The sequence below is a fragment of the Propithecus coquereli genome, unplaced genomic scaffold (genome assembly GCF_000956105.1).
Source record: "Propithecus coquereli isolate 6110/MARCELLA unplaced genomic scaffold, Pcoq_1.0 Scaffold12, whole genome shotgun sequence".
In the NCBI taxonomy this organism is placed as follows: domain Eukaryota; kingdom Metazoa; phylum Chordata; class Mammalia; order Primates; family Indriidae; genus Propithecus; species Propithecus coquereli.
In genome coordinates, this window is record NW_012136080.1 from 2,872,244 (window position 1) to 2,898,236 (window position 25,993).

The following is a 25,993-nucleotide window of genomic DNA, read 5'->3' on the forward strand; positions in this document are numbered from 1 at the left end:
TCCCTCTTTTAAATTTCATTTTTCTAATGGAGTTTACATTGCTAAAACAAATGAAATGAGATGTTAGAGTCAGTGCAGCTGCAAATAATCTTGCAGTGTTGAAATCTGTGAAAACTATTAAAAATAAGATTCCTGCTGTGGAAAGAATCATGGACTTGATCTGAAACCATTCATCCTGTAATCTCTATCACATTGAATCCTCCCGTATGAATATCTCTTTTCTCTGTAATAAACACCACATGATTTACATTTTGCTATGCACTCAGGTATAAACCCAAACTCTGTGAGCATAAACCTCCATCAGGAGTCATCTGGTGAGACTGAACTGTCTTCATAATGCATAATGGCCCCTCTACCAGGTATAACACAACTATATAAATTCAAGGGAAGCATCATGATTGTTATAATGATTAAGAAGTACCAATTAAAGATTTCATTCAGCACGTTTTTTTATTCACCTTTGAGGTCAGAGTAAGAGCCATATCACTTTTATATTTTTTTACAATTGTCATAATTATGACTATGGCCATACTGTTTTACTTTCTATAAAGGGTGTATCTGTAAGTAATATCATAATAGGTTAGGCTACTGGTTCAGTAAACAAAACATTCCTGTAACTGTATTGAGAGAAGTTTTATAGATGGATGTTGTAGCTTCTTTCCTTAAAATCAGTTGAAAATATTAGACAAATGTTTTGAAAGTTCCTGACCGAAAGGGGTGGCCTTGTAAAATTAACAGGAAAATATCTAATCCCATAATTTCCTAGTAACAGTTAAAGATCAATCCTATGAATTCTCTCACTGACAGGCACCCTGCAGGAGTTCTGTTTTGCACAACTTCTGAAAAGAGCTGAACAGACAGAAAAGAGATGTAAATCTCTCTCTTTTTCAAAATTGCTTTGAGAATTTGCTTTTTTACAGTCTAAAGAGTTCCTGAGTGAACAGCAGGGTGTGAGCTTCAGGCCTCAGCCATATCTCAGGGCAGAGTCACATCTCCTGCCATAATCCCTTCTCCAAGGAAAGGTAGGAGAGCCAACTCTTGGACTTTGACGTCCTGCTGCTGCTTCTGCTATCATCTTGCCACTGAGAAGAAAGAAAGGAGCAGATGCAGCAGTTTCTCAACTGTACTCCAGTAATTTACAACCTCCCCCTTTAAAAAGCCCAAATAGCTCATTTTCAAGGCCAGCACATTCTTCCTTTCTCCACCTCCATGCTGGCTCTTTTTACAGCCTTATCTCCACCTAGGAAAAAGTAAATAAACTTCCTCTTCCTCTCCTAAACTTTGTCTGGAGAACTCTTTCTCAAAATCTGCATGCACTAGCTCTCTACCCTAACATTGATTTCCCCCTGAAAAATGTATTGTAGATTTATAATTAATTATTTCAAACTTTTCTTAAAACTGTTTTCAGGTAGATCAATTAATTGCTGATTACTCATTCTCTAAAATATAATAGAAATTCTTTCAAGTCCAAAATTACTAAGGCACAATCCTGTATTTGCCACTTTTGTCAATTATATTATGCATATCCACATTAACTACTTGGATTAATTATGCTGTTGCCAGTCTGATGGAGAATTTTAAATTATTCACCCAAGAAATATTTATCTATCATTTACTATGTAGTAGACACTGTCTCTGCCCCTGCTAGATCCCTCAGATTCTTGTTACTGTTTCTGTACACCGCTCCCAACATCTGTGTGTTTGCTTTTTATGGCCAGCCTCTGCTACCCTCTTCAGAAATCTTCCTTGGGCTACTAGAGCCACTTTGCCTGCTTTTCCTGCAAGACCTGGGAGTTTACAGCTCCCAGGAATGATTCATTTCCAATGATTGGCCAGTGGAGTACTAGCTCCCTTGCCTTCAGCTGGGAAAAACTCAGAGACATAAGACTCCAGAGATCTCAGTGGGACAAGGCTGAGGCTGGGACATCACCTGAAATTGCCCCTTTGCTTGGCTTCTTTCCCTCACTTGTACTGCTCCCCCAACTCTTTCTCCTGGGGATATTTTCTTAAGAAATCATTTACACACAATTCTTTATCCTGGTGTCTGCTTCTGGAGAACATAGCCTAAGACAAACCACGTGTCAGACTTGGGGCTGGATACTAAGAATATAATGAAAAGCAAATGAGGCTCTGGATGTCGTGGCTCATGTCTGTAATTCCAGCATTTTGGGAGGCCAAAAGCACTTTGGGATGCCAAGGCGGGAGGATTGCTTGAGCCCGGGAGTTTAAGACCAGCCTGGGCAAAACAAGACCCTGTCTCTACAAAAATAAACAAAATATTTGCCAGGCACAGTGCGCATGCCTGTAGTCCCAGCTACACAGGAGGCTGAGGCAGGAGGATCACTTGAGCCCGGGAGTGGGTTGCTAGTTGTGTTCAGGACAGCGTGGGCTTGCTTGTCCCTCAGCTGGGTGGGGCTGTAACAGCTATGCATCTAACAAAGACCTAATATTCAGAAGCTATAAGGAACTCAAATCAGCGAGGATAAAAACCAAGTAACCCCATTAAAAAGTGGACCAAAGACATGAACAGACACTTTTCAAAAGAAGAGAAACAAATGTCCGACAAACAAAAAAATGCTCAACATCACTAATCATTAGGGAAATGCAATTTAAAGCCACAATGAGATACCACTTTATCTTTGTCAGAATGGCCATTATCATCTTACTGCTATCAAAATGGCCATCATCAAAAAGCCAAAAAACAACAGATGCTGGTGCAGGATGCAGTGAAAAGGGAAGACTTTTACATGATTGGTAGGAATACATTAAATAAATTAGTACAAACTGTATAAAAAACAGTATGAAGATTTCTCGAAAAACTAAATGTAGACCTACCGTTTGACACAGCAATATCACTACTGGGGATCTACCCAAAGGAAAATAAGTCATTTTATAAAAAAGACACCAGCACCTCTATGTTTACTGTAGAAAAATTCACAATTGCAAAGACACAAAATCAACCTAAGTGCCCACCAACTGATGAGGGCATAAAGAAAATGTGTATATGTGTGGGTGTTTTATACATGTTTTATATATATGCATATATATATCATATATATTTTATATACATATATATATATACACACACCATGCAATAATATTCAGCCATCAAAAAGAATGAAATAATGGCTTTTGCAGCAACATGGATGGAACTGGAGGCCATTATTCTAAGTGAAGTAACCCAGGAACAAAAAGACCAAATACCGCATGTTCTCACTTATAAGGTAAGTAACGGGTATGCATGGTCATACAGAATGACTTAATGGACATTGGAGACTCCAAAGGGGAGGTTAGGAGGGAGAGGTGGGATGAAAAATCACCTGTTGGGTATAATGTACACCATTCGGGTGATGGGTATATTAAAAGCCTATACTTCTCCACTATACAATTCAGCCACATAACAAAAAAACCACTTGTACACCCAAAATCTATTTAAATTTTTTAAAAAAATGAACAAAACAAAAGTCTAAGTCTAGGCTTGCCAATTGAAGACCTTACTAAGAAGCAAGAGAGTTTCATATGCAATTATTTAGAGTTTCTCAATAGCAACACTATTGACATTTTGGTGGATAATTTTTTTGTTGTGGGTTGTCTTGTACATTGTAGGATGTTCAGCAGCATCCTTGGCCTCTAATCACTAGCTGTCAGCAGCAACCCCTTTCTCCAGTTGTGACACCAAAAATATCTCCAGACACTGCCATATGTCTTCAGTGGAGAGAAGGGATATGATTGCCCCTAGTTGAAAATCACTGAATTAGACTATTCCTTTCAACTCTTGGAACCAGGAGTGTTTAGGTTCCAGCAGTCTGGTAGTCTGCAAGGTAGGTCTCATGGAGACTTATTTACAAGGGAATTGTCATGCCACAGAGGAACCCCTGCAACACAAGGGGCTTGCTCTGCTTTCCGAGGCTTTACTGATCTGCCGAGAGCATCCACACTTTTTCACCTCTGGCCATTGCAGGACACAGCATTTGGTTTGCCTGGTGTTTACTCAGAGAGTGCACCGGAGAGAGCCTTTTCCTGGATTTTTCTGTCACATTTCATATAAAAGTCCAAAATTTGTTTGCAAGCAATATAATTTGACTCTTGGTAAATAAAAAATTAATTTGTTGGGAGGTTATCAAGAACATTATTAGGAGGAGCACACAGTCAATAGGAAGACTAGAAACACAGACTAAGAAAATAAAGAACTGAGGGGAATTTCTTCTCACACTAAAACAGTATTACAGGAACAGTCTGATTAGGATGCAACTGTCACCACAATTACTGTACACTCTTGCTTCCCCTGGTTACTTGACTCCAACATTGCCTTTATGACAATTTCCCAACCTCATTGTGATTTTGCATCATTCCCCCATTGCAATCTCTAAGAGATTTCACTTGCACTTACTAGCACCCGAATGTAGAATGCAGGAAACCTTGAATATAGTCAGATAACCCTTGATTTATTCTCAGATGGCCCTTGATCTACTCTCTCTGCCTTTGTAAGTTTTTCTCCTAGAGGTTTGCACTCTAGGTTGCTATAATTGCTTTCTTCTCAAAGTCCACATTGAATATGCAATCATCTTGGATGCACAGAAGCTGTCAACGATTGACAGCTAGCTATAACTGCCCCCATAAGTGGGAAAGAACTCAATTGGTTTCGCAGAACTTCATCCTTTCTTTCTTTGACCCCCTTTCTTTTTTTTCCTCTCAGAGTCACGTCTAGTGGCCCTTCAAGTCTCCTTTCCCCACTACAAGGATTTCTCTCTTTCTGGACCCCACTAGCCTGTACCTACTTGCTAAGTTGTTCCCTGCAGTTACTAGATAATAATAAGCATAGTGGCTAAGTTGATTCGTTGTAATGGCATTGCAATTCTATAGATCTGTATTTCATTCATCCATTCATTCACTCAAAAATATTTATTGGGTGCTCACCTTGTGCTAAGCTCAGTGCCAAACACTGCAGATGCAAAATGAATAAAGCCAGCCCCTGTATTTGTGGAGTATGTAGCCTAGCAAGAAAGACAGACATTAATCAAATAATCACAGAAAGAAATATTAAATTGCAACAAAAACAAATGTGTGAAGGAGGGATATGTTATCACGTGAGATCCTATATTTGGAAAGCTTATTATAAATGATACACTTGATTGTAGCCAAAAGGCCAAGAAGCAATTGTTATAAATGATAGTCAGGAAGTCAGTGAAAGTTTCTCTGAGGAGTGACACCTGAAGGGAACTGAGGGAAGAACAGAGGAGAAGTATTAGAAGAGGGTAAAAGAAAGCGCTCCGCAAATAATGAACAGCATGTGCAAAGAAAGGGGACTCAGTGGGACTGGAAGGTCACCGCCAACCATACATCTGGGTACACCAGATGTAAATTTGATGTGAAAATGATGTCCTCAGTTGAAACTGAAAAAAAGTTGGCTTCTAACCAAATCCTGAGTTCCTGAGACAGCCCTTAGGGAACGGAGCACGCCTTCCACTTGAATGCCTGTGACTGGCCCGTGTGACCCAGTGCAGAATGATTTAGAGCAAAGTAGTTGTCTCACGTAGAACAACAGCTCTGCTTCCTCACAGCTGAGCATCTGAAAACAAGGCTGAAAGAAAGCGATGCACAGCCAGTTTTCTGTCTTTATTGTCACCTCCCTCGCCCAGCTGTCTGCCCTGGTTGTGCTGACGTGACGGTAGAGCCAGACTCATCTCCCTGTACGCGTGGCTCACCACCTCTTCTGGCCCAAGACTGGGCTCCATGGAAACTGAAATAAGCAGCTGTTTGACTCTCACTTGCGGTAGGAAATTCCACTTTGATGCTACCAGCTTATTTTCTAAGATTAAAAAAAGAGAAAGTGCATAGAGGGAAACTCCCACCAGGGGCCCGACTGCTGAAGGTCAATGACTTTATAAATAACCTTACCCTAACACTTTCGAGAATGATTTTCATATTTGGAAGCACCTGAAACTCGTTATCCAGCCTGCATTTACCCCTAGTAAAGAGGAAAAGCCTGAAAATGTTTGATAAAGTAACAGTTGGAAAATTAAGGTCGAAAGGCTCACACCTTTCGCTATGTCAATTTTGTGGATTCTAAAGCCCTGCTTGGGGGAGCAGACGATCAGAGACAGACCACCAGAGCTAGAAATAGTGAGCAGAGTAAGAAGTAAGAAGAAAAAGAAAAGGAAAGTGAAAAACAAGGAGGTGGAAGCAACAATGTGAGAGAAGGAATGAGGAAGCCAGAGATAGAAGGATGAAGACAGAAAGGAGAATGAGAAAGAGGCAAAGAGGGACAGAGGGAGGCAAAGACAGAGTGAGTAGAAAACACAAAACAAGAGAAAGGAGAAGGACAACTGTAGTAGACGAGAGGTAATTACTGAAGAATATTTCTTCAACAAGAATCTATTGAGCAGATTCTGTGTGAGGTCTCTGTGTTAGGCACTGGGACTATAAAGATAAATCAATTAAATACACCATTTCAATGAAAAGCAACGATACACAAAATAGAATGCTAGCTGAGAGGAAGAACAAAGCAAGGATACCCAGTGTGATCTGGCACACTTTGGGAAAAGATACAGATCTTTTCTTTTAATAAGTGTATAAGGAGAAAACAGCTTGGCAGTTTAAAGACAGTGGGTTCATTTGTATTACTAAAGCCCTGCTTTTAAGCTATATTTTATCTGATTTGCAGCCTTTCTAGACATTCGTCTTGGAATTCATCTCTCTCCTTATCAGAGAGTTGCCATTTACCCACACAGCATCTGTGCAACTTAAAAAACAAACAAAATACTTTCTTCAAGCCAATTTACTTGCATCTATTGGAAAACTTTTGTAACAAGCTAGCTTTCTTAGAAAATGCTTTACAGCTATCTGCCAAAAAATTGTCTGAGTAAATATATGCATCCTTCATGTGCAATGTGAGTGGTGGCTCATGACATGTGGGCTCTTGCACAATGCCAATCAACACAATCACACTCAACAGCCCTACCCTGAATGTTCTCCCTTAGGCCAGGGCTTCAGAATTAACATAAAGGAAAAGTTTCTGCACTGTTTTTGTTCAAGGCTTCTTTTTTTTTTTTTTTATTTCAGCATATTATGGGTGTACATATGTTTAGGTTACGTGTGTTGCCCTTGGTTCCTCCCCCCCACCGAAGTCCGTGTTTCAAATATGTCCATTTTTCAGGTAGTGTGCATTGCACTCCTCGTGTATACAAATACCTGTCCCCTCCTCCCTCCTCCCCCCTCCTCCCGCCGCCCTTCCCGTGGTACAGATGATTAGGTTAGGTGTGTTGCCCTTGGTGTTCAAGGCTTCTTAACCAGAAGTCTATAGACTGATGTTCTCCCATAGTTAGGCTTGCTTTTGGCTGGAAATTTTGAAAAATCAGATTTCTCATTCTAGTTTCTCTTGAAATATTAGCTCCAATAATACTGTTTTTGTTTCCTTATCACAATAACTGGCTGGAGCAGAGTAGCTCTACCTCTGATAGCCAAGGCATACCCTCTGAAAAACACACCTCCCCCCATTTTCCGATACTTTTTTTTTTTTTTTGAGACAGAGTCTCACTGTGTTGCCCTGGCTAGAGTGCCGTGGCGTCAGCCTAGCTCACAGCAACCTCAAACTCCTGGGCTCAAGCGATCCTCCTGCCTCAGCCTCCCGAGTAGCTGGGACTACAGGCATGCGCCACCATGCCCGGCTAATTTTTTCTATATATTTTTAGTTGTCCAATTAATTTCTTTCTATTTTTAGTAGAGACGGGGTCTCGCTCTTGCTCAGGCTGGTTTCGAGCTCCTGAGCTCAAACAATCCGCCCGCCTCGGCCTCCCAGAGTGCTAGGATTACAGGTGTGAGCCACTGCGCCCGGCCTCTCCGCTACTCTTATCAAGCCCTGGAATGTGGAAGTTCAAGAGTTAATGCTATTTATCATAACTCATGTCCTGCCCGGCTCCTGTAGGTAATGGAATTTGGACAGCTTAATCTAAAACTGTGCTGTCCAATATAGTAGCCACTAGCCACATGTGGCTACTTAATTTTAAATTAATGAAAATAAAATAAAGTTTAAATTTTCATTCCTCAGTTGTACCACTCACATTTTAAGTACTCAATGCTACCCATATCTGGTGGTTACCGGATAGGACAGCACACATATGGAAAACTCACACCTTTGCAGAATGTCCAATTGGATAGTGCTGATCTAGACAAGGAGGAAGGACTGAGACCAGCATTCTCCCAGATTTCGTCCCCCAGGACACTCGATCCGGGAGATATTATTAGGTGGTACTGTGGTCATGTAACTTTGGAAACTACTGTGTGTGTGTTAATGTCTTATGGCTATGGTAAAAAAGTACTACAAACTCGATGGCTTAAAAGAACACAAGTTTATTATTTTACAGTTCCAGTGATCAGAAGGTCGAAGCAGATCTCTTTGGGTTAAAACCCAAGATGTCAGAATTCTTTTCTGAAGGATCATGGGAGTAATCATTTTCTTACCTTTTCCAGCTTCTAGGAGCTTCCTCCTTCCATCTTCACAGCCAGCAATGGCTGGTCAAATTTTCCTCTAACTCTGAAACTGACTCTTCTGCTTCCCTCTTCTACTTTTAAAGATTCTTGTGATTACATTGACCCTACTCAGATAATCTGGGATAATCTCTCCATCTCAAGGTCGGTTGATTATCCACCTACCACACTGTGTTAAACAAAACTAAATAGGAATATCTCAAGCAGGTCTTCAATAAACTTTTATTATCCAAAGAACAATATGAGTTTATAAGGGAACTATAGGATATAGTGTTTTTCAAATCTATTTCATTACAGAATTTTTTAAATGAAGAACCTTTATTAACAGTGTTTCAAGGAATAGAATCTGAAAAATGCCACTGAAAGGAGTAATCTTTTCAGTTAAAGATCATGATAATGGTAGAATGGTCTCTAAATAGCATATGTAAATTGTTTGGCAGGTACTTACAGGGTCCTGCTGAGTTCTTGTTTCCTTTAAACAGGAACACATGGAGCAGGTAGAAATGAACTAGCCACATAGAAAGACTACTGAGCTTATTTTGTCTGTGTTGTATATATGTTCAGGGACATGCCCCTGCCTCGGCCCCATACTCCCAGCTCATTATTAGAATAGTCATGGGACACTGTAGTTATAAGGTAACTTTGAGAGAATCTAATATAAAGTTCTGGGGTATTAGTTTGTCCTATGTTTTGCAGCTAGTGTGCATCATAGGACAGACTAGTTTTCCATATTCCCAAGTAAATGTTCTTCACAGCCTGTAAAGTGGCATATTCCTAAAATGTAAAAAGCCTAGTCATTTAAGTTGTTTGTAATGACTCCTAAGATAAGATCTTGTCCTTTCTATGGATTAAGAATTAAAGGCCTTTATTAAAAAAAGTATAATATCATGCTATTGATTTCCTCCCTCAGAAATATCTCAGTAACTCACATGGACACTTCATATCTGGCTTCCTTGCTCACATAGACTCTCTAGCAAAAAGACGATTAAGTCCCCTCCCTGACTGCTATGGTTTCAGTGTGTCCCTCAAACGTTCATGTGTTGGAAACTTAATTGCCATTGTAACGGTATTAAGAGTTGGGACCTTTAAGAGGTGATTAGGCCATGAAGGCTCTGCTCTCATAAATGAATTAATGCCGTAATCTTGGGAGTGGTTTAGTTATCATGGGAGTGAATTCCTGATAAAAGGTTGAGTTTGGTCTCATTTCTCTCTGTCTCATGTGCTCACTTGCCCTTCCACCCAGTTATGACACAATAAGAAGATCCTTATCAATGCAGTCCCTTGATCTTGGGCTTCCCAGCCTCCAGAACCAAGAGCCAAATAAAACTATTTTGTCTGTAAATTACCCCACCTGTGGTATTCTGTTATAGTAGCAGAAAATGGACTAAGGTACTGACCTTCCCACCAGAGTTGTTTTTGTTGGACCTGTCCTTCATGAAGCAAGGAACAAAAAAGGTGCTGGAAAACGATGAGATTAGATGGAGGTGGGGATGTGGGAAGTCTGCACATAAAAAATGTGAATAAGGGGACCATTTATTTCTGAGGACTGGAGGAAAGGATAAATGATTTTGTATGCTGCTTCCCAGTTCAAGTGAAAAATTAATCTGCTATTGATGTCAACAAATATCTGCACAATGTAGCTGCAAGAGTGAGGCCCATGCCCATTTGGTTCCCTAACAAAGATTTTGTGGTGGATTTGAAATCTTTTAATGTTGCTAGAAAATTAACTTATAAACTAAACATATTTTAGTAAAATATTTTTCAGGTCTATAATCTGTCTTATTGGTTGTTGATAACTAGGCCTTCTGCAAGGAAGAAAGATTAATCATAATATTAATGTTTACATTGGAACTAAAGTGAGAAATATTCAGGAAGTAACAGCCATTCAGAAGTTGAGGGAGATGGTTAATTCTTTTTTTTTTTTTTTTTTTTTTGAGACAGAGTCTCACTCTTTTGCCTGGGGTAGAGTGCCGTGGCATCAGCCTAGCTCACAGCAACCTCAAACTCCTGGGCTCAAGCAATCCTTCTGCCTCAGCCTCCCAAGTAGCTGGGACTACAGGCATGTGCCACCAGGCCTGGCTAATTTTTTCTATATATTTTAGCTGTCCAATTAATTTCTTTCTATTTTTGGTAGAGACGGGGTCTCGCTCTTGCTCAGGCTGGTCTCGAACTCCTGAGCTCAAACGATCCGCCTGCCTCGGCTTCCCAGAGTGATAGGATTACAGGCGTGAGCCACCACGCCCGGCCTAATTCTTGGTTAATTCTTATTCTTGGAATCATAAAAATATGCAAACTATTCTATTCTTTGAGTATTTTTTGATAAACTGACAAATAAAAGTAATACTGACCTTGTGAAAGAATCCACACTCATTCACATTAATTTTACAGAATTTGGAGTTTGTGTAATTAGGTTAAACGTGAATGCAGAGGGATTGGTCTATTTTCTAAACATGGCCTGAATCCTCCTCTCACTCACTAGAACCAAGTCAGCAGTGGCCTTTCATGAGATTCCAGGAGAGAGGGCCAACTCCAGTGAGGTTGGAGGATAAAGGCTGCAGTAGTGGAAAGACCCTTGGACAAGAAATCTGAAGGTGACCCCTGAGTGAAGGTCTACCTCTAACCTTAGCAAACATTCTAAAAACATTGATTTCTCATCAGTAAAATGATGGGGCTACACTAATCAACCTCTGAAATCTCTACCTCTGTGAAATAGAGGGAGTGTTGGTCAAGAAATGATGAAAATCAGAGATAGTTCCTCTGATAGATTTCCAGTCTCCCCTCCAAACAGCTCATCTCACCAAGCATGAATGGCCTGGAGATAAGGACAGGAGGTAAGCCAGGGATTCAGGATGCCTCCTGTGTCCTGGCTGATAACTAAGGACGGGGAAGGGACTGGATGTGATGTCCTAGAATGATAGATGGCAGCTCTTGAAGGCCAGAGTAAGCAGTGTGCTGTATTGATCAGAAATGTTGGTTTCAAATGGTAAAACTTCAATTCAAAGTGATTTGAGAACAGGGAGAGAGAAAGTGAGAAAGAGGGAATTTGGTTCATAAAACTGGGAAGGGCATTCATTCAATAGACTCAAGGATATTGTCATCTCATATGATACTGTCAAGACCTCCTCTCACCTTTTCTTGGATCTGCTTGTATGTCTCATTCATTCTGTTCTGTATCTGGACCTTTTCCATTTGGTAGAGTGAGAGGAGAACAAGGTCACAGACAAATATAGGCACATGGCATCCCAACTCAGCATTCTTGAAGGAAAGATAGGTATCCTCTCTTCCTCTACCAATAGAGTAAAAACTCAAGGAAGCATTTTTAATAACCCTGCTTGGTTTATGTGCCTAGGCGTTACAGCTGTGACAAAAGACAAGGGGTGCCATGAATGTCCAGGCTTAGTACAAACCCCATACTTTGTGGCCAGGAAGTGTAGGATACTATTATTGGTGGTTCCTCTAGGATCAGAGGGAAAGGAGCAGTTCACCAAAGAATAAAGAGAAGAGGTGGTGGTGGGGGTTCTGGGTAAATACTAGCAGGAGCTCAATTGTTCATAGGATACAAGAGCTCAGGCATTGAGTGGAGAAAGAGTTCCAGTGCACTGATCACCCCTCAGTGTGCATCTGTGGGAGTTTCTTTTCCCCTTTGAGAAAAGCACCCATGTTTATAGCAGAGGGAGTAAGGCTAGGAACCTGGAGGTCTGGCCCTGACACTGACAGATCATGCAGAAATCATCTAAACTTTCTGAGTTTCATTCCTGATTTGAGAAGGTTAGTAAAAGTGATTTTTAAGATCTCTACCAACAGAAACACTCTATGAGCTTCTGAGTTAGCCTGATATCAAATGCATAAAAATATATGTGTGTTGAGTAGCCCCTATCCCACAATCACGGTGAAATAGCTCTACCTATAGGTGTACCTCCCTCCTGATTGATCCTGGCCTAGAGCTGGTGGTAGCATTTACTGAAGTTCGCTAAGCACCAGGCATTAGACTGGGGATTTTATATATATATATATTTTCTCCGATTCTTACATCTCTCCAAAGTATATAGCATTATTTAAGTTTTGCAGTTGAGAAAATTGATTCTCAGAAAAGCTAAGTAATTGTCTAATGTAACATAGTTGCTATAAAGTACATGTTCATATTCTTCCTTTATCCTTTCCACTGTCCTGCTATGGTACCAGGGAATCCTATTTAAATGATAAAGTCAATTATCTATGTTTAATAACATGCTTTTCAAGCTTGATGTGTCGTGAGTATTTTCCTATGTCAATGAACACATTGACATCATTTCATGGCTAAATAGATTTCTAGTATACAAGTATATCAAAATTACTTAATCACTTATTTTCAGATATGTAGTTTGTAAATTTCCACTCTTATAAAAATGGTCCTGAAATGAATATCTTAGCCATTAAAATCTTTTGAGTACCTTTCAATCATTTCTTCATGTTGAATTCTGAAAAGTCACTATAAAAAAGAGTATGTGCTTGGATGCACATTGCTAAGCTGATACTCCCCCCAAAGACTGTACCAATCTATTATGTAAACAATGCACGAGAGTATCTATTTCCCCACATTTATTGCCAACACTGAATGTTAAGATCTTTTGTACTTTTTTCCAGTTTTATGGATGTTATATAATATCTTATGTTTAATTGCATTATTTTGATTACTCATGAAGCTGATCATTTTTTCCTATGCTTATAGCCTATTTCTGTTACTTATTGTGAATTTCTTGTTCATATTCTTAGCCTAATTGTCATAGACCCTAAACCTTATCTTTTATTCATGTTTGCATTGCAAACTGAAGCACTGAAAGGCATTTTTTCTTTGAGCTATTAATACAGTTTTAATGTTGAAATCTTTGGGAGCCATATTAACATAAGAATAAACTGCTTTGGGTACTTCTGAACACTTCTAATTTTTCAAAGATTTAGGAGGCATGGGATAGTTGAGATCTGAGATACACAAATGATAATCACATAAGGTATAATATAAGCACAGGGGGAGGGGGTGAAAAAATTCTAATTTAGTAGGTGTTTTAGATGCTGTTGGGACCCCTCCTTATCACATTTACTGGGTAGCAGCTACTGTGCGTGTTAGCTGCCGCTTTATTAAGAAAAATGCCTTCCGTTGACAGAAGCCACATGGCTGGGAAGATTATGCACTAACCCTCAAGTCAGCCTACAGCCAGAACTAATTGATCTGGGGGTACAAAGACTGAGCCCTTTGTCTTGTGAAGAGAAAGTTTTGCGGTGTGTTTTATGCTCTAGGGCATCCACCCACCACCAGTGGATCGGGTCAAGGTGTGACTTTTCTAAGACAAAAGCTTGCTGAGCTCTTTCCCTTTTACCATCCTACTTCCCTCACTCAAAGGTTCTCCCTAAGAGCACCTCCACCATAGTGATGTGCACCTGGTTTCCTGCCTCAGGCTCTGCTTCTAGGAAACTCAGTGAAAGAGAGCAGGGGTTTGCGAGACTTCATGGAAGCAGTCACTTTTGTGCTGAGCCTTGTTAATGGGTGGACATTTAACATCTAATGGGTGGGAAAGATAGGAGCATTTCATGCAGATAAAATGGGTAAAGGGCCTAGGCATGGTGGCTCATGCCCATAAGCCCAGTGATTTGGGAGGCTGAGGCAGTAGAATCACCTGAGACCAGGAGTTCAAGTCCAGCCTGGACAACATAGTGTGACCCTATCTCTACAAAATAAAAAATTAAATTAAATTAAAAATTAGCAGGGTGTGGGGGCACACACCTGTAGTCCTAGCTATGCAGGAGGGTGAGGTGGGAGGATCACTTGAGTCCAGGAGTTTGAGATTGCAGTGAGCTGTAATGATGCCACTGTACTTTAGCCTGGGTGACAGAGTGAGATCCTGGCTCTAAAATGAATAAATAAATAGATGGGTAAAGAAAGGCACTGAGGCATGCTTGGGAACAATCAGATGCCTTCATGTACTAGAATATAAGAAACTTAGAGGATTAAAGGAAGAAGTGATCCTTACACATAAGGACTTAAGACGACCAGTGAGAAAGCTAATGTATTAATAGTAATCTCATTTAGGGATGACAAGTGCCTGGGCTTCAGCCATAACAGCCAGAATCCAAGTTCCTAACAACATTTCAGTAATTAACATTGAGTCTTGGGAAATTATGTATATTACTGGGTAAAGATAGACTAAATATGGTTAAATATGTTTTTGTATGCTATAGAAAGAGACTACAGGCTCATATTTCCATTTAAAAACACTCTAACCTGCAGCAAAACCACATTATTCATCACTGGAACTTTACCAAATGAGTCGTCAAAAAGAGCATAAAATGAAAGTAAGGAAGGAAAAGAACTTGCCAACTCAGCAAGACTTGACAGGTGTTCGTGGATTTAGTTTAATTAATTGACCACATGGTTGATGAATTAAGACAGTATCCATGTTTGGAATGAAGTGCACTTGCTGTCAAAGTTATGAGGGGTGGTGATGAGGAGAAACGGAAATATAATTGAAGCTGAGATAAAAAGCAATGAAAAACTCTAGGAAAAGAAAAAATTAAAGATAGTGATAAGCAATGGAAAGTGCAGCAATTTAGATGAGCATCCACGGTAAGATAAAATAAGAATCTAAGACCTGTACACTTTATAGGGCTTCAAGTATATGACCCTGAAATCTTTTAAAGAAAACTATTTGAAAATGATGATGAAAGTGGCAGCTAATGGACTGAAGATATATTTACCACCCACCACACCCTGAGCAAGTACTCTGAGACAAGCTCTACCTTCAGAAGTTAAAAATATTCATATTTTTCAAGAAACTATTACTTTAATAACACAAATACCTCCTAATAGGCTTACTAAAATACTCTGATAATGGGTAGCAGAATGCAGGGAGGAACATCTAGCCCAGGAATCTTCGGGCACAGTAAATCTAACTTGTTTTGTATGTCCTTGCACTTCTTCAGCCTCTGTAGCTAAGCCAAAATACACACGATTCTATCATTTCAGTTTTTGCAAAAGTGAGATAGTGTAAGGGAAAATACATGATCTTAAACACTGGTCCTGGCTCTGTTTCCATCATTAACCAACTGTGTTACCGTGCAAAACTCATAACATTTCTGGACCTCTGTTCTCTTACCTGTGAAATGAAAGGGGCTGCATAAGAGTTTGAATCCAACCCTAAAATGCTATTCCTCTATGTTGAAGCCCACAGTAATTATTCTTAGACACTAAAGTGACAAAGCGAGATCACTTAGTATGTATTAAATAGCAATCAGCTCTACTGATGGCTATGTGAACTGGTTTGACTTAAAAGTATTTTATATAAGTATAATTCCTATTGCTACTGAGGACTGCTTCTTTCCTCCTGGATCTGACTTGGCATCAATCCCACCAATGATGCATCATTAGATTTTTTTTCTGTAATTATTAAATAACCAGTTAACCCCTAAGGCTGTGTAGTCTAGTGGAAAGAACATGGCATTGTGGGAAAGAGGCCCTGAAATCCAATTCCTCCCTTATATTGATTTCATGGACCTTAGGAAAGTTGTTTAACTCGGAGTGGTTGACTTGACTTTTCTTCTTCATAATATAAGAGCTCGATGATATGAAAGAGAGAACACTGAAAAGTGCTATATGTGGTAAACATAAATCTTAGGGCACAAACTGAGCTTTTCCAAGATACAATTTATTTTGTTTCTACAACTAAATTTAATTTCTGTTTTTAGTTCTAATTCCACTAGATATGGTCAATTAATCTCAGTCAATTTAGGTCTTTCCCCATTTTAGTTGTATTTGTGCCCAGAGTCCCAAAAGGGCTAAATAGTGCTAAGGCGTTGAGGTCATCTTCATTTGCCCTGTTGACATCCAACATGACTGCCCCTCCCAACTGGTCTCTCGTTGTTAGTTCTTCCAAGTCAATGCTGTGTCTTCCTCTTCATAATTGCACGGCCTCTCCAGGTCTTGCAAAACTTGCAAAACAGAAAGAACAAAAGCAGCCACAGAGGTAAAAGAATTAACATCAAGAAATATGGAAGTCAAGGGAGGAGGAAATGCCAAGAAAATGGTAGCCAGTGGCTTTAAGTGACTCAGACATCTAAAAGTAAGGGGAGACCAAAATGGAGCCACAGATAGCTTTTGCAATAATAATTTTCACTGAGTGGCAGATATACAGTCTTAATTAAAGAAGTACAAATGAAATACTACTAGTAAATATGACAATTTAAAAAAAGTTTTTTTTCTGAAAATACATGATTATCTCTTGACCTTGAAAGGGGGAATGTTGGTCAAAGGATACGAAACTTCAGTTAGACAGGAGGGATAGGTCTGGTGATCTGTTGCACAGCATGGTGACTATAGTCAATAATACAGTGTATTTCAAAAAAAAATGAAAGAGTGAATTTTAAATGTTCTCAGCACAAAGAAATGACAAATATTTGAGGTGATGAATATGTTAATAAACCTGATTTGATTATTCCACATTGTATACATGTATCGAAACATCACATTGTACCCCATAAATATATACAATTGATATTTGCCAATTAAAAATAAAATAACTTTAAAAAATTAAAAACTATTAATAAAATAGGTTAGACACAGACTGAAAAATATTAGAAAATATATCTGACAAAGAAATGGTATCATGATATACAACAAATTTCTATAAATCAATAATAATAAGACAAACAACTGAACAAATAATAAGTGAAAGACACTTCACAGAAGAAGATATACAATAAACATGTGAAAGGGTAACATAGTCATTTAGGAAATAAAAATTAAAACCACAATTGAATACCATTACATACACTCTAGAGTGGCTAAAATGTCAAAAGATCAATGCTACCACATGTTGGTGAGCAAATGAAATTCTCACATCTTTCTGGTTGCTTCTTTGATGATCTGTTTGGAAGTGACATGTAAAATATTTATCCAAGAAAAAAATTCACAAAAAAGTATATAACAATATTCACAGAAATCTTTTTTGTAATAGCCTCAAATGGGAAACAACTCTAATATACATCAACAGAAAAATATAGAAATTGTGATATATTCATACAATGGAATATTACTCTTTACCAAAAAAAATGAACTATTGATACATGACATAACTTGGATAAATCTCAGAATCATGTTAAGCAAAAGAAACTAAACACACACACACACACACACACACACACACACACACTATGATTCCATGGTATAAAATCAAGGACACACAAAACTAATCTACGGTGATATGAATAAAGGAAGAAAAAGTTGAGAAGGATGACTGCAAAGGAGCCCCGTGAAATTTAGGGGCTCTTCTGATGATAATTATGTTTAATTTTGGGTGTTGGCAACATGAATATATTTAACCATGAAATCTCAAAGGATTTTCAATATGATCATGCATCATGGTTAAGTAAATTAATGTTGCTTTTTTTTTTTTTTTTGACACAGAGTCTCACTCCTTTTGCCCAGGCTAGAGTGAATGCCGTGGCGTCAGCCTAGCTCACAGCAACCTCAAACTCCTGGGCTCAAGCGATCCTTCTGCCTCAGCCTCCCAAGTAGGCTGGGACTACAGGCATGTGCCACCATGCCCGGCTAATTTTTTTTTTTCTATATATTTTTAGTTGTCTGATTAATTTCTTTCTATTTTTAGTAGAGATGGGGTCTCACTCTTGCTCAGGCTGGTCTTGAACTCCTGAGCTCAAATAATTCGCCTGCCTCGGCCTCCCAGAGTGCTAGGATTACAGGCGTGAGCCACCGTGCCCGGCCTAATATTGCTTTTTAAAAAGAGGGAACAAACAGCAAATACTAGGGCATTTGCCAAGAAACTGGGGTCACTCATGCATTACTGGTAGGAATGCAAAATATCACCACACTCGGGAAAATAGTTCAGCAGTTTCTTTTGAAACTAAACATACACTTACTATTTTACCCAGCAATCAGATTCCTGGGCATTTGTCTCAGGGAAATGAAACTTATGTTTACACAAAAAACCTATGCATTAAAGTTTATAGCAGTTTTATTCATAATAGCCAAAAACTAGAAACAATCCAAATGTCCTTCAATGAATAAATGCTCTAATAAACTATAGTACATTGACACCAAAGAAAACTGCTCAGCAATAAAAATGAACTATTGATGCATGCAACTACTTTTGTGGATCTCAGATGAATTATGTGAAGTGAAAAAATCCAATCTCAAAAGGTTACATACTGTTTAATTCCATTTATGTGGTCTATTGATACAACAGCTTTGGTGGGTCTCGAGGGAATTATGCTGAGTGTAAAAAAAAGCCAATTTCTTTCCCCGCAAGGTTCTCAGAATTAAGGCAGACAAGCATTTATTACCTAGGCAGGAAACTGCAAAATTTTCTGTATAGAATCTGAAATCCCAAGGGAAAAAAACCCAAAGATAATAATATCATAGGCTTCCCAGCAAACTTACAGCTTAATTATCTTATATCGCAGTTCATAGTAAATAAGGTTACATATATCTTCAGAGCTTCTAATCTGCTTTTTTTGTCCCTAGTACTTAAATAAGAGTTGAAAAACAAGGATTGCCAAATATGAGGAAAGTCTCTAACACAAAAGATAGGGACTAAAGCAAATAGAAAACAAAAGGAAATTGGAGGAAAACATGACCGCTAAGAGAAGAGAATGTCTCACATATAAATGCACCAATATATTCTGAAAGATAATAGAATAAATTGAGTACATGAAATAAGAACTGGATGCTTTCAAAAAGGAGCATTCAAAGAATAAGAAAGAAACCTTCGGTATGAAAAACATGATAACAGAAATAAAAATGTCAAGAGAAAGGTTGGTCCTTGATCTTATGTTAAAAGACAAAGAAATCAAAATAGGAAAATAAGGGAGAAAAGAGAAGAAATTAAAGGTTGAATTCATCCAACAGGTCCAGAAAAAGAGATTAGAGAAAATGTAGGGTAGGAAACTATCAATAAAATAATTCAAGTAGAAGGTAAACATTTCTTTATTGCGACATTTCATAATGTGCACTTAAAAATAATTATATGGCAAGAATTTGTGAGAAATAAGCACATTGCAGAAAGCAAAATGTGAAATGTTGTGTTTTGAGCATATTAAGGTAACAAAATATACCCTATCATTTCTTGGAAATGTACTGTCATCATTATCAGTTTAAAACTGTTGGGTAGGAAGGAGGGGGAGATTGTTTCTTCTCAATGTTATACTTTTATTGTTTTTAAAAAAGCATTTCTGTTTCATGTTTTAACCACAATTTAATTTCAAGGAATTGAACAAGTTATAATAGTGAAATCTAACAACTGGTCTTGGCATTTTATTTTATACAAAGTTCTATTTTTTTTTTTTTTTGAGACAGAGTCTCACTCTGTTTCCCGGGCTAGAGTGCCGTGGTGTCAGCCTAGCTCACAGCAACCTCAAACTCCTGGGCTCAAGTCATCTTCCTGCCTCAGCCTCCCGGGTAGCTGGGACTACAGGCATGCACCACCATGCCCGGTTAATTTTTTCCATATATATATATATATATTTTTAGTTGTCCAGATCATTTCTTTCTATTTTTTTTTAGTAGAGATGGGGTCTTGCTCTTGTTCAGGCTGGTCTCGGACTCCTGACCTTGAGCGATCCACCCGTCACAGCCTCCCAGAGTGCTAGAATTACAGGCATGAGCCACCGCGCCCGGCCCAAAGTTCTATTTTTAAGGACAAAAAGTACTACCCAGATTTCAGCTTGAAAATATACACCAGGCTGCTGATAAGCTCTGTTTCTTTTGGAGGGCCTATGTTGCTCTCCATTCATAAATAAATAAATAAATAAATTCTTTGATATTCAGAATTCTTGCAATGACTCTCATGGGACCTGTTGACATTCTACTATTCAGAGGTGACTACACGGGAACAGTGGGTACGTGCCATTTCAGCACCTCCTCTCCCCTCCCCACCCATAGGTCAGATGGCTTCAAAGGAGACAAAGCCATCCATTGTCATGATGAAGGGATGTGAGTTGGTATGAGAGGTCAGGGTCTTAGTAAGGCAGATCTTGTAAATGTCTTCATTTTATCACATACAATAACATTTAGATCTGATTTTTTGAAACAAATTGTTCATATGCAGCCAAGAATCTGTTCTGTCTTATGCTCTGAATTACTTTTCTTGAACAAACATTCCCAGAAAATACATGCATGGTTCTTTCCTGTTTGAAGAGGCAGCAATGTACAAAGAGCAAAACCCAAGAAAACCAGTTACCTTGATTGATGATAGGTTTAGGGGTTAAAGTGGTAGACTCATGTCATTCTCCCTCTTCAAACCCCTTTGTCTTCAATTTTTTCCCCGCCTTTTTCTCATCCTATTTACTCTCTGTTCCCCCAAGCACAACTTCTTGTAGACTGTTTCTCTTAGATGTGGCATATATAATAATATACAGAGGCAGTAAACATTTATTCAAAAAATATTGTTTCTATTATATGCCATGCACTGTGCTGCGAATTGTAAACACAATGTTAATCAAAAAACAGTTTTCGTGGGGTTTATAATTTAATGTGGTAAAACTTGAAATTTCTATGTTATTTGTAAACCTTTCCCTCCATCACTCTCCTCTGCATACATATTTGTCACCCACCATCCTCTCCCATCACATATACATACACAGGATGGGGACATAGCAGCCAATATAATTTTAATGGATAGATTCAGAAATCAGTAATGCAGACACTGTCAAAATGCTTAAAATAGATATTTAGCCTCCCCATTCACAGTCAACAACAACAAAAAGAAAATTAAAAGTTTAAGATTATCCAACCAAATGAGTTTATTCTAAGGACCCAAGTTGGCTATCAGATTAGGTATGTCTAGTATTAAGAAAAAGGTCTGTGGCCAGGCACGGTGGCTCACCCCTGTAATCCTAGCACTCTGGGACACTGAGGCGGGTGGATCGCTCAAGGTCAGGAGTTTGAGAACAGCCTGAGCAAGAGCGAGACCCCGTCTCTACTAAAAATAGAAAGAAATTATCCAGACAATTAAAAATATATATATAGAAAAAATTAGCCGGGCATGGTGGCGCATGCCTGTAGTCCCAGCTACTCAGGAGGCTGAGGCAGGAGGATCACTTGAGCTGAGGAGTTTGAGGTTGCTGTGAGCTAGGCTAATGCCACGGCACTCTAGCCCGGGCAACAGAGCCAGACTCTGTCTCAAAAAAAAAAAAAAAAAAAAAAAAAAAAAAAAAAGTATGCAAAACAGCTGTTCAAACTCCTTAGCACCTGTGTTTTCCCAGGCCTTACCGGTATGAGTGTGATAGAAGTCATATTTATAGAATAGCATTTTCTAATTCTTTCCTCACCTATTACTGAATGTCTTCCAAGTCTTCTTAAAATATTTTCCCAAGCACTCCTGCGTGCCCCCTGGAGATTTCCCACTGGTATTGTTGAATAGGGCTCTCTTAGCTACCACGTCCTCCTCTCTTGCTCTGGCTTCAGCTCTGGCTACATGTGGGAACGTCAGCAATCCCCACAATCTCTGTGAAGCCTGGACAATGTGCAATTTAACTGAAGCTGCCTCTGGTGACATCCTTTGTTAATATCTGCTGAAGTCATGCTGTGCTCACGTTGTGCCTGGCTGAAGCTGCCAAATCTCTAACGTGGCTGGTGCTCTCCCCTGCTGATTGCCCAGTGCCCTCAATGGAGCAGTGGCATTCTCTGTTCTCTACTGCAACACATAAAACAGACAGCCTCTCCTGTGTTGCTCTCTGCTAAATATACCTTGTTAGAAGTTCAGAATGCTGCAACACACATAAGACAAAAAAGAAATAAAGTACTAATTTATTTATGTGGGAATCTCTAAAATGCTGGGCTTTGGATAAGCATAGATGGAAACCATAGTTGAGAGGCCAAAGCTGAGCCTCTTACCTCCCATCCTACACCTAGATAGAGCCTGCATGCTCAGGCATACACACAGAGGTGTGACAGGGTCTTCAAGACTGACTTCATTATCATTTACACAAACAGTCCTGCCTCATACACCCAGTCATACACAGAACAGAGAAATCTTAGAGAAGGATGAGGTGAAGCTAATCATGACGAGGGCTGTTGCATGGAAGGCTTGTCCCAAAGATATAGCAAGAAATAAACTGAGAAAGCATGTGTGTACAGCACATCGATACACTCATTTTAAGTGGTTTGACTTGCCCATTTCCCTTCTACTGTATGCTCCTCTGACCTAGAGGATTCTTCACTTTTCATGGACTGCTGAGACAAAACTTTGGGCGTGCTTCCATGAGAACCAAGAAGGAATTAGGGAGTTTCCTCTATGTGTACTATCAGCTATCCTTAATCTCTTGCACCTTCTTTCCATTACTTGCAGAGACCATAGTAAAGCAAAGTAAGAATAATGTTGGACCAATAAAAGGAATCATCTCTGCTAATCCTAAATCTAGACCCACCCTTTCTGTCTGTTCTAGCTCATGAGACCTTCTTTAGAAGATGAGCTGTGGACCCTTCCCAGGCTAAGTAAATGGAGACAAAAAATGCCAGGAAGTAGAAGAGTGGAGAAGAAAGCATATCATGTGTGAACATCCTGTGCACTAGTAGATAAATCTTAATGAACAAAATTCCACCCAACAAAATTAGCCACTTCACCCCACCAACCCCACCTTACCAGAAGTAAGAAAAACCAAAAGTGTTTTTCTATAGTCCTTAAGGGGATATGAGGAATAAAAGTGTACTCAGTCCTCAAGTTCATTATATCCTGAAATAGGAACTTGAGGATAGGGACAAATGTTTATCCCTACACGTTTCAGAAGAGTAAATTCCTATGCCTTCAATATCAGTTAGAAACTTGGAGAAACTTAACTCCCAGTTTCATTGGTAGCTGCCCTCTCTAAACTCAAGCCAACCCATACAGGAAGTATCTGAGTATGATATGCATATTGTGTTTAAAATCACCTCTTCCCTACCAATGCTTGGGTTTTTTTTTTTTTATTACACCAACGTACATGTTTCTTGACACTCTCTAACTTTTCAGGAAGATTCTTTCCCAAGAGCATGCTTATCATTCACACAGATAGATTTCTGGTGAGGCCCCTCCAGCTTTCCCAACAGCCCTCAGTTCATCTTAATCTAGGGTGAGCACAACCTGGGTTCTGCTACAAAATCAAGATCTGTCATAAACTAGCTCTTGGTGATTTTTACACTCAGTCACCTATAGTTATCTTTTTGTCTAGCTTATCAAACTATTTGCATATTATATATATATATCTTTGTGTATATATATGCGTGTACATTCTATCCACAAATATGTAGAGAAATATAGATATGTAGATACATAGATATATGGATAGATAGATAGATGTCAAAAAGTTTCTTGCCATAAAACAAACAACCAAAGCATTTGGGCCAAAGATTTCATAAAAATATAAACACTGCCATATGCACCCGTTGTCCTCTTTCACTAGAAAGTTTACTCTGAGGTTATTCTCAGAGTTCACATAACTGTCAACTAGGGAGATGCTTTTTGTGGGTCTAATTCAATATTCTGGGCTGTTACTTTAAAAGAATTTTAGTTGTTTTTGCTTTTATTATGTAGTTAGTGAAACTTAGTAAAGACCTAGGTGTGTTGCCTCTGACCTGCACTATTTGCAGATTGTCTTCAATGTGTCTGTAATTACTGTACTTTTATATTTCTGAAATTACAGGTCTTAATTGCACTTGCCAAAGTGAGATTTTTAAAAAACAAGCATTTTGATTAGCATTCTTTGCAAAAGAACAAAAGTACCCTAGAATTAAAGGCTTTTCCCTAACTTACTCGAGATGAAGTAGGTAGAGTTTTAGAACACAGTGACAAAGTAAAGTTCTAAATAAACATAGAAGACACCAGCCTTGGCAAATGTTCTGCAAAGAAAAGTTTAAATCATTGAATTTAAATAGAAAACTCAGAAAATTAATCGTATTAAATAATGTTGGATCAGATAGTCTTTGTGGTAAATTGCATCTTTTTTTTTTAATTTTCAGAATATTATGGGGGTACAAATGTTTTGGTTACATGGACTGCTTTTGTACTGCTTGAGACAAAGTTATGTGTGTCCATCTCCCAGATAATGTACATTGTACCTGTTAGGTATGATTTCACCCATTCTCCTCCCCACCCCAGTAATTTGATTTCCATTAAGTTTTACTTCCTATTGTCCACATGAGTGCCATTCGGTTAGTTCCAATTTAATAGTGAGTACATATGGTGTTTGTGTTTCCATTCTTGCGATACTTCACTTAGGAGAATGGTCTCCAGTTCCATCCAGATTGTTACAAAAGGTACTAATTCATTTTTTATGGCTGAGTACTACTCCATGGTATAAGTATTCTACATTTTATTAATCTAATCATGAATTGATGGGCACTTGGGTTGATTCCACATTTTTGTGATTGTGAATTGTGCTGCAATAAACATTCTAGTGCAAGTGTCTTTTTGAAAAGATGACTTTTTTTTTTCCTTTGGGTAAATACCCAGTAGTGGGATTACTGGATCAAATGGTAGGTTGGCTTTTAGTTGTTTGAGGAATCTCCACACTATTTTCCTTAGAGGTTGTACTAGTTTGCAGTCCCACCAACAGTGTATAAGTATTCCTTTCTCTCTGCATCCATGCCAGCATCTGTTGTTTTGGGACTTTTGAAAAAAAAGCCATTCTCACCGGGATGAGGTGATATCTCACTGTGATTTTGATTTGCATTTCTCTGATGATTAGTGACATTGGAGCATTTTTTTCGTGTGTTTATTGGCCATTTCCTCTATCTTCTTTTTTTTTTTTGAGACAGAGTCTCGCTCTGTCGCCCGGGCTAGAGTGCCATGGTATCAGCCTAGCTCACAGCAACCTCAAACTCCTGGGCTCCAGCAATCCTTCTGCCTCAGCCTCCTAAGTAGCTGGGACTACAGGCATGCACCACCATGCCCAGCTAATTTTTTCTATATAATTTTAGTTGTCCAGATAATTTCTTTCTATTTTTAGTAGAGATGGGGTCTCGCTCTTGCTCAGGCTGGTCTCAAACTCCTGACCTTGAGCAATCCACCTGCCTCGGCCTCCCAGAGTGCTAGCATTACAGGCGTGAGCCACCGCGCCTGGCCACCCTCTATCTTCTTTTAAAAAGCTTCTGTTCATGTCTTTTGCCCCCTTTTTAATGGATTTGTTTGATTTTTTCTTGCTTGAGTTCTTTGTAGATTCTGGTTATTAGCCCTTTATTAGATATACAGCATGTGAATATTTTCTCTCATTCTGTAAGTTGTCTATTCACTTTGTTGAGTGTTTCCTTGGCTATGCAGAAGCTTTTTAATTTCATCAAGTCCCATTTATTTATTTTTGTTGTTGCCGTGATTGCCATGGGGTCTTCTTCATAAATTCTTTGCCTAGGCCGATATCTAGAGGAGTTTTTCCAGTTTTTTTTCTAGAATTGTTATGATTTAATACCTTAGGTTTAAGTCTGTTATTCCATCTTGAATTAATTTTAGTGAGTGGTGAGATATTGATCCTATTTCAATTTTCTACATGT